Source organism: Podarcis melisellensis (genome assembly GCF_964234715.1).
Source record: "Podarcis melisellensis genome assembly, chromosome: 6".
NCBI classification, from domain to species: Eukaryota; Metazoa; Chordata; class Lepidosauria; order Squamata; family Lacertidae; genus Podarcis; species Podarcis melisellensis.
Window position 1 is genome coordinate 60,610,461 of NC_138538.1, and position 9,161 is coordinate 60,619,621.

Sequence of the window (9,161 nt, forward strand, 5' to 3'; positions counted from 1 at the left end):
TGGTAGCAAGCCTATCAATGGCTGCTTGCCACAATGGCTACATTCTACCTTCACAGTCAGAGGCAGTATATCTCTAAATACCATTTGCTGGGAATCACAAGTGGGGAGTGTGCTTCTGCACTCAGGTCCTGCTTGCTGGCTGTCCGTAGGCATCCAGTTGGCCACTGTGAGAACAGGGTGTTAGACAAGAGAGGGCATTGGCCTGATCCAGATATTCTTATGTTGTGTGTGTTGTTTTTATTTTAGGCATTTATATGCCACTCTTCATGCATGCACCTTTCCAAAATGGTGTAAAGTGGCCCTATTTTACAGAATATGAGTATACACACACACACACACACACACACACACACACACACAATGTATGCATGTTACAGACATTCATTTAAGTTTAATCATGTGCATTGTCCGCTGTGCAAGATTCGAAGTTGCCCTAAGAAACTTGATAAAGATTACCTGTGCTTTGGATGTTTTTTTTCTGCCTGACTTAATTATAGCACATGATTAGTCTGTCCTCAGTGGATCTGAACCAATGTGAATTGCCTTGTTAGCTTTGGAGGTATGCTTCCTAGTTCTGCCGAACTTTGTTGTTTGCTTAGCACTTGGAAATTTTAAACGAAAATGAATAGTTTTTTGGCGGCAATTGTATGCTACTTACATGGGAGTATGTTCCATTTAAGTCAGTGGTGCTTTCATGTCTGATGAGCAGAGAATTCAATCCATGCTGGCAAAACAGAGTCCTGCATGGCTGAACCCTGCCAGATGTCAGCTGATGGACAGGTAGCTGTGATTTGGGCGAAGCAGGCTTGGAGACCAATTTTGATCCTATGGCAGGCCAAGATGAGTCCATGGGCCGGAGAGGCTCCACCCCTTCTGTAGAAGATCCAATAGATGTGGCGATCCCTTTCTATGCCAACAACTGCATTCCTTTACCAGTATTCATTTGGGAGTTGTACACCAGGGATGGGCAGAGCTTGAATAGGTGGTGGGCACAGAAGAAAAGAAAACTGGGCAGGCCACCTGTTCCTCTCTTTCTGCTACTTCACTCCCTCCCCTTTTTTTCTCCCTCACTCAAAAGCAATAGCATTTTATTAAGAAGCCACAGCACAGTGGGGTGCTGTCCTTTAAATTTTAACCCACCCCCCCTCAGATGTATAATGATCTTACAGCAAACTTGTTATTCCTTAACCGTAGATGTCCTTCAGAATTAGAGCTTTAGAACAGAGTCAGCAAACTGCAATCTGCTTTCATGTCACCTTTGGTTTAATTTAATGTGAGCACTAAGGAGGGGTGAAGGTGGATAAAAGTAGGGAAAAGCTGCCCCACCTGCTTCTAACACTGGCTTTGTCCACCCCTGGCAGATTGCCCGTGAGAGAATGCAGCCTTACACAGGTTTTTTTTTTTAATTTGAGAGGGGTGTTCCCCACTCTTGTTCTAGAATAAAGTTTTTAGAAAGGAAAGGGTAATATTTTAGACGAAAAGGGATTAGTAGTACAACACAGCACTAATTTTAAACATTAGTTTTCAGAACACTGGGAAGTGTATATACAGATCTGTTTGAAGAAGGGCACAAATGGGCAGGCATTAGGATTGGCTTCAGCTAAATATAAAGGCTGGTTTGTCCAGATTTTGGAAGTATACCCAGGGGACCTTAAGGGAACATGGCGTGTTTCCAGAAGACTGAGCAATAGCAGTGCCTCTGCTTATGTCATAGCAATGCCAAGTGGCGAAGGATGAGTAAGAAATTAGGTCACACAGAGTCCTAGTCTTCTTCTTTTTGTAATGTGTGTTGAAGCAATTTCTGTTCAAGCTACATTGAACATACATCTGAGTAAACATGCACATTTCTGAATATGCAGTAGAGATAACTTTACATTTTTGAAAAGAAATAGTTTTCCTCTAGCCAATCCACAGATTTTGGTATTATGCTTGCAAAGATCTCCCACCATCCCAAAAACAAATTATGAACTGTTGAAATCTAAGACAAGTTTTCTCTCTGACTTCAAATTAATCTTATAATTTAGTATGTGGGAGCATAGTTCACATGCTCTCTAGTGTTGAACAGGCCTTAAGCAACCTTTTGATAGCATCCAAGGTTGGGTTGCTCCCAAATGTTTCAAAATCTAAACTGGCACATAATGAGGCATGAACTGGGCACATGTTGAAATATACACAGGAGGATTTCAGCATACCAAATGAGTGAAATGGTAAAGTTAAAGCAACTTTACTACGTAAAAAAGTGGCTGTGTCAATCAGCATTCTGTGCATGGCAGATCATGCTTTTCTAAGGGATATCTGTGTCCAGTTAGTGTGTCTGAAAATAAATTCACGCTGCAGTCCTTTACCCACTTATCTAGAAACAAATCCCATTGTGCTCAGTGTGAATTCAGAGTAGACGTATATAGTGCTGTGTATTAACAGGGCAGCTCTGTAATACCTACTAAGAAGCCCCACTGAATTCCATAGAACTTAATTCCAGGGAAGAATTGTAGCCTAAGGCTGCACAGACCAGTGTTGGGAAACCTTTTGCCCAGAGGGCCTATTAAGCCCAGCCTCCCTCTTCATTTGGCTCACAAGGCTGCCTTTGCTAAGCCATGCCCAACTCCTCCATACCTGGCACTATATATAGCATCAGTGGTAGGGAGGGTAAAGACAGGACAAAGCAGTGTTGATCAACCGTGCCTGCAAAGCCCTGTGCCTTTGCAAGCACCAACGATCTTTGCCTGACAGTGCACCATCAGAGACTGTTTGCAGGCAACCATAAACCCAGAGGAAGGATGTCTGTTTACAGACATGGCTTGGATTCATTCTACAGACGTAAACAGGTATTTTTTTCTGCTGATTGGTGCTGACAGCATACCTTCAAAGGAACAAGCCCCTTTGAATTTGTCATCTGATGTCATAATGATGTCATGTGATTTCCACGAGGGCAATCCCACCCTCCTGTCAAAATTGGCCTACAGTGAGGTGGGAAACCACCACTCATCAATGAGGTACATAGCAGAATGAGTCTGGGTTCATTACTATGCCTAGAATTAAAGGCTAGGGATGCCTTTCACTAGTTCCACTTGGTATTTAACAGTCATAGCTGCTTTGATCAGATATTGCTAATGGCATGCTATATGGCACTGGCTTTGACAGTTGTTTGGGAAATTTATCTTCTGCAGAATCCATTGACTGATTCTAAGCAGAATCTGTAGTTGGGCACTGACAACACATGCCCTAGAATCTACATGCATTACAGGCAATGGCCATTTTATGTTGGGGTTGTGTTCCAAAGCACCGTGTACTTAAGTGTAAGTGTGTATATTGGGAACACCATTGAAAAAGCCTGCAAGCAGCACAATCACTCTCTCCAAACCTCCTTGCTCAAACACCAACTCTCCACAGACATCAACGGCTGGTGCAAGGGCTCCTGGGATTGCACTTGCAAAGGATTCTAGGATTGCTAAGCACTGTTTTTGCTGTGTTTTGCCCTCTCTGTTAGGGCTGATTTTGTGGCTGTGCACATATTGAATGCGTGTAAAATGTACTAAATACCTTCCAGAACAGTTCAAGATGCAGGATCTTGACCTGCTAAACCATAAATGGCACAACTTACCTAAAACGTCACAGTGTCCCCTCAGTCCCTTTTATTTGTAATGTTGAATATAAACCAAGAATATCCTTGTAAAATTAATTAGTGCCATGTTAGGACAGTAAAGGTCTCTACGTTGGCTTTCCTGGCAGGCTGCTTCAGGAGAGCTGCTCTTTCCTTTTCCCAGGAACAACAGAGGCAGAGCTACTTCCACTACCTCAAACACCACAGGAAGCTTTAAACCACCCAGGGAGTGGGTGGGAACCAGTGACACCACAACTCTCTTTAAAGCCATTAGGATAGATTACTCACCCTGACTGCATTACTGCTGAGAGAAGAGAGACCTGTAAAAAAAGCACCTAGGACTGCCACCAGGGGGAGCCAAGTTATATTCTACAAGTTGAATGAGGATGCTTTTCTGAATCAAGCAAAGCTTGATTACTATCCGGAGCAGTAATCAGGGGCGTCTGTAGGAGGTGGGGACAACAGGGACAGTAAGCCATATGTTCCAGATTCCTTGCTTTCTTTTCTTTCTTTTTTAAATAAAAAATTGTGGGAATTGAACTGCAAGGCTAAGAACTTTTTAAAAGAAAAAAATTCTGGAGCTGTAGAATGAACCAAGTTATTGAAAAATGAAAATAATGAGATTATGAACACATGCAGATTGCTGCAACAGTTAGCATATAGATGCAATACATAACCCAATGTGACGTGGAAATTATTTTTAGTGAGATAAACACTTCTGCACCTTCAGACTTGGAGGATTGCAATGAAATTGTTTTAAGGATCCTAATGTTAGCCTTTCTTTTTCTTGTCAGCCATCCTAACTTCAGAAGTAGTGTTTAATGCAGACTAGCCAATCTCAGAAATGCCAGCAGTAATGTTAAGTTGTGACAGAATTTAATAAAGTGTGACTTCAGAAAAATAGTTTTTTTAAAAAAAAACACACACACATTGCGACTACAGTATTTCTTCTTCTAAACAGAAGCAGAGATTTTCTCCTTTTGTTCCTTCCAGTCATTGCTGATTCTGTCCTTTGTGACAGAGAAGATTTTTTTTTTAAAGTATTCCAGTGCTAATAGAAAATAGTAGGGGAAATTTCTTTTTCCAAAGTTTTGGCTTCAACCATACCAAAGATTTCATAACTGAATTCTGGCCTACATTAACCAGAAATAGTTTCCAGAAGGGCAGAAACAACAGTGTCTGGTCACACCTTATAAACTGACAAATTTATTATGGCACAAGTTTTTGTGGCCACAAGATTCTTAGCTGTTTAATAATCTGAAAGGAGAGCTTATTCTATGTTAGGAATGTACAGTTTCCCTTTGGGACGTGCACTTGCACGTATGTACCACAAGAGGAAAGCCTCTGCCTATGAATTTAACCACATTGCAAAATTCAAGTGCATGTGTTCCACAATTTTCAATACAGACAGGGTTTTACAAAAAACAAAACAAAACACTGCTTTTTTCCCTTACCTAAAACGTGATGTTTTCCATGCTATATATTGGGCCGGTCATTTTTCCAAGGGTGAGGCTACAGTGAGGGAATATATACAATTCCATCCTGGAGATAGAATTACTGATTTGCATACATCTTAAAAGGAGATGGAAAGATGGTAAAATCCACTTATAAAAGAGTGCTGCCTCCCACTGGTATCAAAACAGGCTAAGATATTAAATTTATGTATGCTCTGGATTTGTTGGGGAATTATGTGGTGGATTTGTTAGCTGTGGCATCTCGTTCACCTAATTCTGGCTTAGTTGGTCTGATTTAGGGCCCATTTCCCCCAGGCAGTTTAGTTTAGGAGCTACTCCTTCAGTCTTTTCTACCTTTTCCCCAGTTTTGCCCCTGCAAAACTGTACTTCATCTGCCCATTGTCATACATGGCTTGTGAGCCACATGTCTGGTCAACCCTAATGGGAGGAATAAACTCCATGAAAGATGAATTATCATAGCAGTTCGGAATATAGGGACTGAAGTTGTGCTACAGGGACTTACTAGGCAGGGGGCCTTCTCAGTAGTGGCACCCACTCTGTGGAACGCCCTCCCATCAGATGTCAAGGAAATAAACAACTTTTAGAAGATATCAGAAGGCAGCCCTATTTAGGGAAGTTTTTAATGTTTGATGTTTTATTGTATTTTTAATATTCTGTTGGGATCCGCCCAGAGTGGCTGGGGAAACGCAGTCAGATGGGGGGTATAAATATATTATTATTATTATTATTATTATTATTATTATTATTATTATTATTATTATTTATTACCTTTACCTGCTACAGGGTTGCCCTAATTCCTTGTGCAAAATATTTTGAGCTCCTTACACAACTCTCTAAAACCCATTAAAAGGCATTGTGTTTGTCTTTTAAGATCAATGTTTCAGGTTTATTCTGTGGAATGGAGATGGGTTTTCTTTTTTAATTGTTTGTAATACGAATGTTAAAGCACATGGGTTGCTTAGATTGTCATATGCATTGTAGTCAAGCAAATGGCATTTTTAATAAAGTTGCTATGATCAGCTTAAAATTAGGTGTATCTGGAATGAAGTGTTTGAAATCAAAGCAATTATACTGCACTTTATCCAAGGAAGGTTGAAAATTGGGTGCAAAATTTGGCATTGCCAATAACTCTCCTGTTTGTTATATTAGCTCAGCTTACAGTATGAAGCAAATCCTTTTTGACACTGGAGAGTTTTCTAGTTATTAAAATAACAGAGGGCTAAGGAAACTGTAGGTAACTGAGAAGTCCTGACTTCCATTTTAAGAGTGACCTTTTACATGCTAGACTCCACAAAATAACTTTCGCACTACATTACCACACTTCTAACAGGGCTTACCTTCTCCACATACTTGCCTCTTGATGAAGACGATGTTAAAGTAGGCTCCACAACGGGAAACCAGGCAGTCAATTTATAAACCTGCTTATCTGGCTGAAACAATTCTAGCTTCGCATTGGTTTGGAGAGCTCAGCCTGGTGACAAATCAATCAATGCTTCTGACTGAGGAGCTGACCTACTAAACAGCTTTCTCTCCCCATCTCCTCTACCCAAAAAAGAATGTCATACAGATTTCATTGCGTTTAAATCCCGCTTGTGGTGGCAACCAGGAGCTCAGAGCCCTGCCGCTGTCGTGATCAAAAGGCTTTAAAGACTTCTACAACATCCATTTTTCCTCAGGGATCGCAGTGTGGAATTGGATGTGTTCTCTCTGACAGTGATCTTTCAGAGCAAGTGCAAGAAAAGTTCTTCAGTTACAGAAACCACATTCAGCAGAAGGTTCAAGGAGCTATTTTAGGGTACAGAGCTACTTAACTGAACCTCTAACCAAGAGATCTGCTATTACCAGTATCAAGGCTGATTCAAATATATTTTTTCACTGTGGTTGTATTTTTCTATCTTTACTTTTTAATGCATTTATATGAAAAAGGATCATGGAAGACAGTCCATTGCCAATCCTGACTTTGCCAACAGCACCTTACTATGACCAGAAACCAGGAACTAGTGGATTACGGAAGAAGACATATGTTTTTCAGACCAACCTAAACTACCTGCACAATTTTATCCAGAGTATATTTTTCTCCATAGACCTAAGAGATCGACAAGGATCTACTATGGTAGTTGGAGGAGATGGGAGATATTTTAATAAGCTTGCAATAACACTGATAGTTCAGATGGCTGCTGCCAATGGGGTTGGTATATCATAAATGTGATTGCATCTCTAATACCTAACAGCTCTCTGATGTGCTGACTCTTTACGTGTTAAAAGTTCTCAACATTTTGTAATGCAATAATAACACATTTTTATCTGGATGCTACTGATTGACTACTTAGGGTCAGATATGGTGATTGGTGGGATGTGGGGGTTGCCTTAGCAGTCTTGGAAACTATAAATTTATGTTGTTCTGTAGTCTAGCTTTGAAAAGTTGGGTTTTGATGGAAATGTAGAAAGATTTCCTATTGTTTCCGTGTTGTCGACAACAAATGGTTGGCTGTTCGGTGGATTTCAGTGTTAGATTAACATGTGCAAATATTGCGGTATAGTATAGTAAGAAGTGTATGATTGCTTGAGAGAAGGATTTTGTGTCATCATCCCCCCTCCTCTGCTCTTCTTAGAGTAGCCAAAGCTCTGTCATTCTCCATCTGAGCTACTCAGTAGATGAATCGACAAAGCATGTTTTCAGTTTCTCAATGGATATAAATAGCTGTGTTATGAGAATTGCTGTAAAACCATGGTGTTGGATAAGTTAGAGCGATGCAGAGTCAGCCTCCATTCTAGTTAAATCCTTATGTTAAGAATTATTTCTATCATTTGGTACAGTGTTAGAAACTGAGATATGAAAGCTAGGAGCTAAATGTCACCTTAAACCTGGGTTATGGGCGCAACAATGGAATCTCTAGGCGTGCTTTTTTTAAAACAAGAATACAAAGCTGAAAATGAATGAACTGCGGCTAAAATATTATGTTCACTTTTCACATGGTCTACTCCTTCCCCTGCCCACCCCCCTAATATTCTTAAGAGGGTCTCTTCTCCAATCTTCACAGAGTAGCTAGAAGTGGAGAGGCAGAAAAAGGTCCTCCTTTCCTTCCACTCTGCAGTTTTAATCTGAAATCTTAAGTGCAGTACTGTGCCCAGAGCTCAGAAACAGCTCGCACTAATGAAATTCCCTATCACAAAATGCGCCTAGAACAATGGGAGTTTCAAACACTGATTTGGTGTAGGGCAGTTAAATCATTCGTTTGATTTGATTGGTAAGTTTGGAAGGATAGTGTTAAAATTGCATTTGAACCTCTGGTGTGTACATGTGAATATTGTTAACGCAAAAGAGAAATCAATATGCATTCTAGCCAATGGAGGTTTTCATACACGAATATCTGAAAACTGGCATTGGTGGTTAAATCAATTTTAAAATTAATAGTTTTTCACCAGAATTTGATATCAAGTAATTCATAAGGGCATGTAGAAGACAATGGTTGTGTTTGCATGCTGAGAACAAGCCCCAGGGAGCCTCAGGCTTCTGTGCCCCCTCCCAAGGCATAAGAGGGTGTAGGTGATTTTCATATAATGCTGCATTTTAATGCAGACAGTTTTGGCTTCAGAGTTCTCAGAATTAGGCAATTGCAACTGGTTATTAAACCACATGTAAACTTGGGGGGGGGGCTGAGTATGTATATTGTAGAAAGATCATTCCAAAGGTGTATCTAGTCCAACATTCTGTTCCTCACAATGGCCAACCAGATTCCTCTGGGAAGCCTGCAAACAGAACAAGAGGAATAGTTCTCTCCTGCTGTCATTTCCTAGCAACTGGTATTCAGAGGCATGATCCTGGAGGCAATATACATCAATCATTCCTGGTAGCCATTGATAGTCTTATCCTTCATGAATGTGTCTAATCCCTTTTTTTAAAGCCGTCTAGATTGGCACCAATCACTGTGTCTTGTGGCAGTGAATGCTGTACTGTATAACAATGTGATGTGCGAAGGGATAACCCAAATAAAATATTTTGGAGTTATCTGCTCAAAATCAGGGAAATGAATTTTACATTGTTGTCCAAATGATACCTTAGATTAGGGCAATTTACTACCAAG

The 9,161-nt window shown here is 40.4% G+C and overlaps 3 protein-coding genes across 6 annotated transcripts in view; 2 read left to right on the forward strand and 1 right to left on the reverse strand.

Moving 5' to 3' along the window:
* The window catches only part of ITGB3BP (integrin subunit beta 3 binding protein), a 90,387-nt gene extending 81,850 nt beyond the window's left edge, over window positions 1-8,537 (reverse strand). The window contains 1 exon segment of the mRNA XM_081915892.1: window positions 6,414-8,537. The gene's annotated coding sequence lies outside the window, so the exon portion shown is untranslated.
* EFCAB7 (EF-hand calcium binding domain 7) overlaps window positions 1-9,161 on the forward strand; it is a 60,707-nt gene that overhangs the window by 48,497 nt on the left and 3,049 nt on the right. The gene's annotated exons all lie outside the window — the stretch shown is intronic.
* Window positions 1-9,161, forward strand: part of PGM1 (phosphoglucomutase 1) — a 32,777-nt gene that overhangs the window by 5,196 nt on the left and 18,420 nt on the right. The window lies entirely within an intron of this gene.